At 32.2% G+C, this 10594-nt stretch overlaps 2 long non-coding RNA genes across 2 annotated transcripts; one reads left to right on the top strand and one right to left on the bottom strand.

The window, feature by feature from the left end:
• Positions 1-6836: 6836 nt before the first annotated feature.
• LOC149033241 (uncharacterized) lies at positions 6837-7271 on the bottom strand. Its single transcript, XR_016175978.1, has 2 exons — positions 7086-7271; positions 6837-7008 (listed from the first exon to the last, which is right to left on the bottom strand). It is a non-coding gene; the product is annotated as an uncharacterized LOC149033241 (long non-coding RNA).
• A 666-nt stretch (positions 7272-7937) lies between these two features.
• On the top strand, positions 7938-8639 carry LOC107069575 (uncharacterized). Its single transcript, XR_016175923.1, has 3 exons — positions 7938-8194; positions 8342-8407; positions 8508-8639. It is a non-coding gene; the product is annotated as an uncharacterized LOC107069575 (long non-coding RNA).
• The last annotated feature ends 1955 nt before the right edge of the window (positions 8640-10594 follow it).

The raw sequence follows: 10594 nt of genomic DNA, 5'->3' as shown, positions 1-10594 counted from the left end.
TTGAAAAACAAAACTTTTATGTAGAATGGTAATTTTCATTTGGATGAGTTTTAAAAAAGGTACGGGCTAAAAACCACAGAAAGAGCTGCTTTTTGAAAATTCGATATCTTTGGAACGGCAGATCAAAAAATGCCACAATTTAGGAGGAAGGGTTTTTCAGTGGGTACTAAAAGATACCAAAAAATGGCGGAAATCAAAAATAAAAATTTTTAAAACCGTCCGATTTGGCGTGGAATGCCCCATATGTACAGAATAATATTTATTACAAAACAATAAAAGCATTTCCCAAGTGAGAATAGAGAGTAAACAGTGATTCAGCCCTACGTGAGAATCTGAATGTACCCTGCAATAAACATATCGAAAAAAAATTAATTAATTAATAAATAATATAATTAATAATTAAAAATTAATTTGTCTCGATATTTTAGTATTTTTTCAAAATCATTGATATTTATTTTGAAAATAGTGAGAATTGAGAACATATACAAATGCTAATAAAAAAAAAAACTCTTATAAGGTTTCTAGTCATTTAAGACATTTCATTTTCAACTTATTTAAACTCTATTATGTATCTTTACATATAAAAATAGAAAAAAAAAAATTTACCTCCCAAGATTCGAACCCTAAAAGACTCGGCCCACTATTGGAACGAATCGCCGAATCGTTGTCATTATCCTAAACCTATTATATACCATTGCTTACTTCAGAAGTAAATTTAAACACTAGATAGCCTCATAAGCATTTTTAATGGAAAATATCTCAAAAATTATTGAGTAGTGGCTCCTATAACACTATATATTCGTAAAAAGGTAAGCAAAATCTATCATCCTGCAAAATTTGAACAAAATCCGAGAGGGCAAGACCTTGCGCTGTCCTTGTCAGTGGTGAAACTTAATAAAAAGTATCAGGTAAGAGAGTAATCATATTTTTTTAATATATCTCGAAAAGTGAGGAAGATAATATATTTTAGTACTGAACCTTTTTTGTAGCAAATAAAATTGTCTACAAAACATAATTAATACAAAATCGCTTTATCTCGCTTACTTTTTGAGATATTTTCAAAAATCTATCATGCTGTCACAGATGCGCGCGAGACTCTCGAGCTATAGAGAATATAGAAGAAAAAGAGAATATATTTAAGAAAAAGGGTTTCATCGCATTATACTGTTTACATTTAGACGAAGCTAACAATAGGTTGTCTATATCTCTTGCACGCATGGAAGTTAGGAGTTTGCGCATGCGTGCCATGGCGAACTACGTCACAATGAGTAAGAGCAGGATAGCTTCATTTTCTGTTTCTTTCTACAAAGGCGTAGGACTAAGGGAGTAATTACCTGTCTTTAAATTGGGATATTTCCTACAGGTAAATATTTATAAATATAAATTCAACACCAAAATTTAAAAAATAAATTAAAAATTCATATGAAAAAGAAAATTTTTTTAAATAACCCGTTTTAAGCGAAATATCGAGCAAAAACCGTTTTCACCCCTTGATTTTTAATAGAAGGGATGAAAAAAAAATTTTTTTGTTTCCCTACGATTGTTCTTTGTAGTTTTTTAAACATAATTAAAAAAAAAAATTTTAAAAGTCCAATTTTTATATTTTTTATTGAATTTTCATTTTTTGAGTACTTTGAACCGTCGTAGGGGTGAAAGGGTGCGTTTTAGGGGAAAAAATGGTCTGATATAGATAGGCCTAAAATTTTATGCTCTACAACTTTTATTTGAAACTTTTTTTGATATTTTCAACATATAATCCAAAAATCGTATTTTGGGGTAGTTTTTAATTTTTTTCACCCCTTTCCCGGTGGTTGAGAACTTTTTTACTTTGCCCACAGTTTTCTACGCATTTTTCTGATAATTTCCATATTTTTTCAGCCGTATAGCTCAAAAACCCGATTTCAGGGCTATTTTGACTGGACTATAGCTAGAGCACGAGAATAAGAACGACAGAGTCAGCGGACCAGCCGCTCATTAACACGTGCATCATTTGTTCGTCTTGCTTTCAAATATGCACCAAATATTGATTACTCTGCGCATTCAAAAATTGCTATCGGTGCATGGATAAGGTATGTCAATATTGTTAGGCATTGAAATTTCAGAAAGAAACACCCGGCATGTGTTGCGCATCAGGAAAAGTTGTACTGTCACCTCTACCCACTCCGCCGGAATCTTTATTATCGCTTCTTGTTGGCGATTTAAATGATTCGAAATTATTTTTGCGCAAGATACGCAAATTTAATTTTTCCTTCCAAATGACGTCATTTGGGTCAACTAAAATCTGCGATCTCGCATCCGATGGACGTAATTTTGAAACTACATTCAAAATACAAGGCCAGGTGTACCATAAAATTGGGTCATTGATGCCAATGCCTGATGATGATCCGAAGTTTCTCCAAATTTATTTCATGGGCAATTGTTAAGAGCGCGAGACAACTCGGTACCAATATATTTCATTGAACAATCAGAGGAAACAGCACTTGTGTTATTGTTGGAGCATTTTTTAGAAGATCAGAATCAACTCATTCAATTCATTAAAAGAGTTTCACCACAATTGCAAAATGACAACTATCAAATCATCATCAAAGCCGACAAAGTACTATTAGAAGAACATGCTGGCAGATTTAACGCTCCAACTGTTGATGAGGTTGCTGTTATTATGGTTGGTGATCCAGTTGACAATAAAGCTATAAAAATTACACGGCGGGAAAACACTGTCAGTACAATTTCGGATCTGCACCGTTCATATGACGCACTGCAATATCCATTAATATTTTAGCAAGGACAGGATGAATATCACCTCAACATCAAACAGTGTGATCCAAATACCGGTAAATTTGACAATTAATTATTTATTTTCTTACTCTATGTATAAATTTTAATTTTTTATTTTATTTCTTTTTTATTCTTTAAAGGTGATAAAATAGATAAGAAAGTTAGTTCAATGAACTACTATGCACATCGATTGATGATTAGACATAATCACGACAACTATATCCTTCGATATCGTCAGCTATTCCATCAATACATTGTGGATATTTATGCTAAGATTGAAAGTGAACGCTTGCGATTCATTCGATACAACCAGGCTAAATTACGATCGGAAGAATACATTCACTTACGAGATGCTGTTGTCTGAAACATCAACGGAAATTTAAACCCCAATGACATCGGTAATGCTTTCATTTTACCTTCAAGCTACATCGGCAGTTCACGGAACATGCAGGAATACATACAAAATGCGATGACTTACGTACGTCATTACGGCAGACCAGATTTGTTTATTACATTTACATGTAATTTGAATTGGAAAGAGGTACAAACTCTACTATTACCAGGACAACAAGCAATTCATCGTCATGGCATAACTGCACGTGCATTCAAACAAAAACTGAAATCCTCTATTGATTTCATTGTTAAATATTCAGTTTTTGGTAACACACATTGTTGGCTGTATTCGGTGGAGTGGCAAAAGCGAGGTTTGCCTCATGCCCACATTTTAATTTGGCTTCAAGATAAAATCTGTCCCGAAGAAATTGATCAAATAATTTCAGCCGAAATTCCAGACCCATTAATTGATCAAAAATTGTTTGATATTGTTACCAAACACATGATTCACGGACCGTGCGGTGCTTTCAACATGACGGCACCATGCATGGAAAATGGAAAATGTAAGAAGAATTTCCCAAAGCCGCATACGAATGACACTATCACGGATATTGACGGTTATCCAATGTATCGCCGCAGAAATGCTGAGAATGGTAGCCACACATTTGCGACTGCCAAATTCTACAAATCAAGTAGAATTTGACAATCAGTGGGTGGTATCATACTCACCATTACTTTCAAAAACGTATGAGGCTCATATCAATGTCGAGCTTTGCAGTTCCGTAAAATCAATTAAGTACATTTGTAAATATGTAAATAAAGGCAGTGACTTGGCCATATTTGAAGTACAAAACATGAATAAAAATGATGAAATAACACGTTACCATATGAGTAGATACATCACTCAAATAGCTCAAGAAGCTATTTGGCATATTCTTAGCTTTCCCATGCACGAAAAAGATCCTTCTGTCCAGCATCTAGCAATACATCTTGAAAACGATCAACGTGTATACTTCACTAAAGAAAATATTTTCCAAAGAGCGCTTGAGGCTCCAAAAACGACACTAACTGAATATTTTACATTGTGTCAAAAACCAGATATTTTCGGCCAATTCGCAAATACATTATTATATACTGATGTTCAACGCTATTTCACATGGAACAAATCAGGTAAAAAATGGGAGCCACGGAAGCAAGGAAAACCACATCCTTCCATTACAGGCATATTCAAAGCTAAGACATTGGGACGACTTTACACGGTACATCCAAAACAACGTGAGTGCTTCTATTTTCGTTTGTTATTAATGAATGTTCCGGAACCAACGTCTTTTGAATTTTTGCGAATAATTAATGGCCGAGTATTCAATATATACCAAGATGCATGTCACGAACTGCAATTGCTAGAAGACGATAACCATTAGGACTTAACGCTTGCCGATGCTGCGTTAACATTAACGCCGAATAACATTCGTCAATTGTTTGCAATTATTTTGACATGTTATCCATCGCAAGCACCTACTTTGTGGGAAAAATATAAAAATTGCATGACGAAAGACATATTGTACCGAATTAGAAAAACAGATCAATGCCGAAACATAGATTACACGCCAGAGATGTATAATGAAGCGTTATTGTTAATTGAGGATTTATGTATTTTAATTTCAAATTTACCACTTAATTATTATGGTATGCCATCACCTGATCGCTCAGCCACCGACTTAGTCAACACCGATTTACAGCGAGAAAAACAATATGACCATAGTAATTTAACAACAATTATTGTGAACAGTGAGCCATTACTGATAGCTGAACAAAAAATTATTTATGATCAGATTATACTGACTTTTGCTACTGAACAAGGCGTTTTTTTTCTTGGACACACCAGGTGGAGCCGGTAAGACATTTTTAATATCGTTGATTCTTGCCAAGATACGGTCACAACAGAAAATCGCATTGACAGTTGCATCGTCAGACATGGCGGCTACTTTGCTAGATGGTGGGCGAACGGCACATTCAACATTCAAGCTGCCATTATATATTCATAACGAACCAAACGCAATATGTAACATAAAAAAGAAGAGCGGAATAGCTGCAGTGTTGCGAAAGAGTTCAATTATAGTTTAGGATGAGTGCACAATGGCTCACAAATATTCACTTGAAGCATTGCACATAACTATGCAAGATTTGAAAGACAACAATAAACTATTCGGTGGTGCTATCTTACTTCTTTCTGGTGATTTCCGACAGACCTTACCAGTCATACCTCGCTCTACTTTTGCGGATGAGATTAACGCAAGTTTAAAACAGTCGTTCTTATGACGAAGTGTTGAAACACTTTGATTGACCATAAACATGCGCATAAAGTTGCAAAATGATGCATCAGCACAAATACTTTCCGAACAATTACTAGATATTGGGAATGGTAGAATAGAACTGTAACCAAATACGCAATGCATTAAATTGCCAGACAATTTTTGCACTGTTGTTCACGGAAAACATGAATTGATTCAGAGTATTTTCCCCGACATACAAAGTAATTACTTGAATCATAACTGGCTCAATGATCGGGCTATTTTTGCAGCCAAAAATGTTGATGTTGACGAAATTAACTTCCAGATGCAACAATTGTTGCCAGGCGATCTGATGTCTTTTAAATCAATCGATACTGTTGTTGATGAAAATGAAAGTGTAAATTTTCCAGTTGAATTTTTAAATTCACTAGATATACCCGGAATGCCACCACATAATCTTCGATTGAAGATTGGTACACCTATTATTCTCCTGCGTAATTTGAATCCACCTCGATTATGCAACGGTACACGTTTGGTCATCAACAAGATCACCGGAAATCTTCTTGAAGCAACCATTTTAACAAAAAAGTTTAAAGGAGAAGTGGTCCTGTTGCCACATATTCCAATGATACCGTCAGAATCTACGATACCCTTCAGAAGGCTACAGTTTCCCATTCGTTTAGTTTTCGCAATGTCTATAAATAAGTCTCAAGGACAAACAATGTCCATCTGTGGTTTAGATTTGGAAAGTCCATGTTTTTCTCATGGGCAATTATATGTTGCATGCTCACATGTGGGAAAACCGTCGTATCTATTTGTGTTAGCTAATGACAGGTTAACCAAGAATATTGTGCACCGATTACTGCTGAATTAAATTGAAATTGAAAATATTTATACTTCAAAATAATATATATTATTGTTAATTAAGAATTATCTACCCTACCTACCTCATTTATAAATTTAAGTGTTACATGTTATCAACTAAAAACTTTGTAATTTACTCATTTAATACAAACTTAAATAAAAAAATTAATAAAATTTAAAATTCACTATTTTGAATTGATTTGTGCTTATTATCAACTCAATGAAAATTTTTATCAATCGTTTTCAAATTTTGACCTAAAGTTCAAATCTTGATCCCGTAGATTTTTATACCGGTTATAACGTTAATTAATAAATTATCTTTGTTTCATCGGTTTTACGTTCTTCCGTTTCACAATTTTTAAATCAATCTGATTCTAAAGAAGTTTTCACGTCAAAAAAGCTACAGCAACGCGTAGCCGGGGCACCCTAGTTCAATATAATTTTGTAAAAATCAATATGATTAAGACTGTTGATTAGGCTATGAACTCTCGAGTTCCAAGTGCCATATAATAATATTAATAATATTAATAATAACAATAATAAGACAAATATATAAAAAAATTAAAAAACAGATTTATATTAACATATTTTTATTTCTCAATGTGGTACATGGTCATAATTTTACTCGAACTGAAATTTGTTTGCTTAAAATTTTTGTCTTGATGGTCTTGTGTAGTTTTTGTTAAACTTTTGCAGTAATTAAGAATACACTGTCGAACCATGATTATTCATCACAAAAATAAGTCTGTAAACAAACGATAAGTTATAGGTTAGGTTTGTACATTTATACTTGTAATTATTAAATGAGTAAATTAAACTTACACTTATAGAAAACTACTAAGTGTTCTCGATAATTTTACAGTTTCTATTTTCACTATATATATGCACTTTGTTATCAACAAAACAATTAAATATAAATATCACAATAAAAATTATAAGTATTCCAAACTTAAACTGACCACAGCCGTTATTTATACATACTAAAGATAAACATGGCTGCGCGTTGCATCGGAAGCGGTCCAACAAAATTTTCAGCTAATAGGCACCGTGCGAAGTCATGGTAGGGGAAGCCGAAATAGACACTAGCGCACGCAGAGGATAACTTTGGCAGTAAAAGACGGTGTTTTTTATTTTCGTGTTCACAAAACATACGTGTGACAATTAATTTATGATATTTTTATAAAAATGTATAATAGTTTTCCTTTTTAGAAAATAAAATATGAAGAAAAGAACTGAATACTAGATTTTCGTCTACATCTGCGACACTTAAAACTCTCCTACATATATATTTATTTTTTTTATAACAATGTCACATCGTACTTTATCTGCTTGCCAATATTATTTAAAGTTTGATCTACTGTGGCTATAATTTAACTTCTTATTTACTACAGTAAACGCTACAGATTTCATACTGTTTTTAAATTATTAATTATACTTACATTTTAGCGGTAATTTTTGCAACATAATTGCACAAGATTAAAATTTTATTGTCACGTGGTTTGACATGCAAAAAATAATGTTTTTCATAACAAAAATGAATTGTTATCGCAAAGCCCTATACGTTTAGATATTAAAAACCTCAGCAGCAGCGTCTTTTAGTTTCATAGATACCATGGCGCTACCATGGCGCTGCAATCACGCACGGTTAGAGCACTATAGATATGAGTACTCTCATCCGCCATTTTCAGTCCTACAGAGAAGACACGAGTATGGTTTTGTATAGTAAACACGTTTGTTGACACCAAGCGAGATTGAATTATTTATTGATAGTTGTATTAAATTTCATTAAAAAAATTATTTGATAGTTGAAATTAGTACTTAATCTTTCTATTTATAACATTAAAAGATAGATTAAACTACAAAATACTATTCAGTGATTGATTTATAAACATGGATAACCTCTCTATTTGGAACGTTTCAGTAATAATTTGGTAAGTAATGTTTTGATATTACTCTGAAAAATAGATAATCTGTTTAAATTATAAAAATACTGGATTTGTTTAGTAATATTTATTAAATATATTGAATAACATATTACGAATAAAAGCTTAATAACTCTTATTTTTATTTTAAAACAGATGAAAAGTATGCCAGTAAAAAAGGAAGACAACAACAAAAGATCAATCGCTGCTAAAAGCAAAATGGTATTATATTCTTATTTTGAAACATTAATTATTTATGTTTATGTTATATAAATATGTAAATTAATTGTATATTTAAAAATAATAATTGTATCATTTTTAGAAGTATGAAAGTGGAATAAAATCTGTTGACGAAGAGACCATTATGTCTTTGCTTGCTGAAAATCTATCTATATGAAAATCTATGAGGGCTCAAATAGAGAGAATGAATGCAATTTTAAAAGAATATAAATCGTATTCAACAGCTTCAGAATATTTAAGCAAATACAATGTTTCATAATCATGAACTTAATTAAACATGGTAAAAATTGTATATATTTAAAAAAAAAAGTAATGAACTGCACATAGCATAAGTGAGTAGTTAGAATTGTACATTTGAAATAAAATAAATTTATATCATTTATATGAATATATCTATATTTATTTATTCATTTGTTCCGTTGTAAAAATATAAAATTATAAATAATAAAATTAACATCATTATTAACAATGTACAATATATGTGCAGCAAATGCATAAATTAAATGTTTAAAACTCTTCATTTCATAGTCGCAGATCCATACACTTTGGTATGACGTTTGCAGTTCTCATAATAATTTTTCACGCAATACTAAGGAACATTGAAAAAATGTTTAATTATTTTGTATTTACCACAGCAACAATTTGGAAAATCAATGTTCATTTTCTCAAATAATACTTTTAATAAATCACAGTTACTATTTCTAATTATCACATCTTGGTACGAAGTGAAATAATGTTCACAATGTAAAATTAAATTATAAGTTTCCATACATGGTTCCTGTAAACCACCTTTGTTTAACCCTTTGGTGTAATATTTTGCTTTTTTTATAAAATCTATATTTGGCAAATTTGAAGATGTCAAAAATTGCACACAATTTCTACAAACACGTTTGGCTACAACATTAGTTGTGCTGCCAGCTAAATAAAAGATGCTATTTGTATCATAACGAGAAATCCAATTGCTAAACTCATCAATTAAAAATGTTTGCACACAAAACTGAGTATCACTTGTTTGTAGCTTTTTTACTGGAGGTTCAACAGTCTTATTTGCAGCCAATACTGGATGGTTATTACAAGCAAGCGTTAAAATAAGAAATTGTAAACTTTACAATACTATGATCGTTCTATTTATATATAAAAAGAATAAACATACCTTCAATTTTTGCTAGACAAAGACCAAAAATCTTTGTAGTGAGCTTAGAAATTTTTATTGAAAATGTATTTTTCAATATGTTTTCAGACAGATATTAATAGTTGTTTACGACTATTAAATGACTATTAAACGATTTCAATAAAATTTCTTCTTCATTCATTCACAAATAATTAAAAAAATTGCAAAAAATAACGATAAAACCTACAGACTAAAACTCACTACATACGTTTTTTTTAAAACTTCCGCTCACTCGAGGACTGAAAATGGCGGATGAGAGTACTCATATCTATAGTGTTCTAGCACGGTGCCTATAGCAACCTCAGCAATATGTATGGCGTGTCCCTCCTACAGGGTCCCTAATGTAAGAGTAAATAGCGCTACCTTGTGCACAGTTTTGGATAAGCTTGCTCAATGAAATGTACACTTATAATAATATAGTTTTTCGTTCAGAGTAATTAAGTGTTTCTTTTGACCATTTTAGCTTTTAATAGCTTACTCACTGATCACCCCTTTATTCATCAACAAAACTATTGTAAAATATTTCTTAATATTATTATACAATCGCTTTATGAAAAAAAAAAAAGAAAATATTTTTTCTCTTTCATCAGAATATCCATCAAAAAATATTATCCGATCGAACGATCGTTTTACATCTCGAACGTCTTCAGGAAATTTCAGCCGGTTACGAGAAGTATAATTTTTTTATAGTTCTACTAGTCCTATCGCGAGAATCTTTTTCTCGAATATTTCTCAACACGATTTAAAGGTACAAGAAGGGTCGAACGCGATAAAGGTGGAAAAGCTGAGACGTTGTTGACGGGAAGTTCATCCGAGGAGGAAAACGTCGTCCCTCTTTCTTTCTCTTTCTCTGTTTCTCTCTCTCTCTCTCTCTCTCTCTCTCTCTCTCTCTCTCTCGTACTAAGAGACGACAACGACGATGTGGCCTCGACGAGCGATCTTCAAGGTGAATTTTGCAGCGAGAGGTCTGAGTCGCGTATTCTATCTACCGACAAGAT

This window comes from Polistes dominula, unplaced genomic scaffold, assembly GCF_049000335.1.
Source record: "Polistes dominula isolate Pdom_NZ unplaced genomic scaffold, Pdom_raw_medaka contig_15, whole genome shotgun sequence".
Classification (NCBI taxonomy): domain Eukaryota; kingdom Metazoa; phylum Arthropoda; class Insecta; order Hymenoptera; family Vespidae; genus Polistes; species Polistes dominula.
The sequence above is the reverse complement of the archived record's forward strand: the minus strand, read 5'-3'. Positions and strand labels throughout refer to the sequence as shown.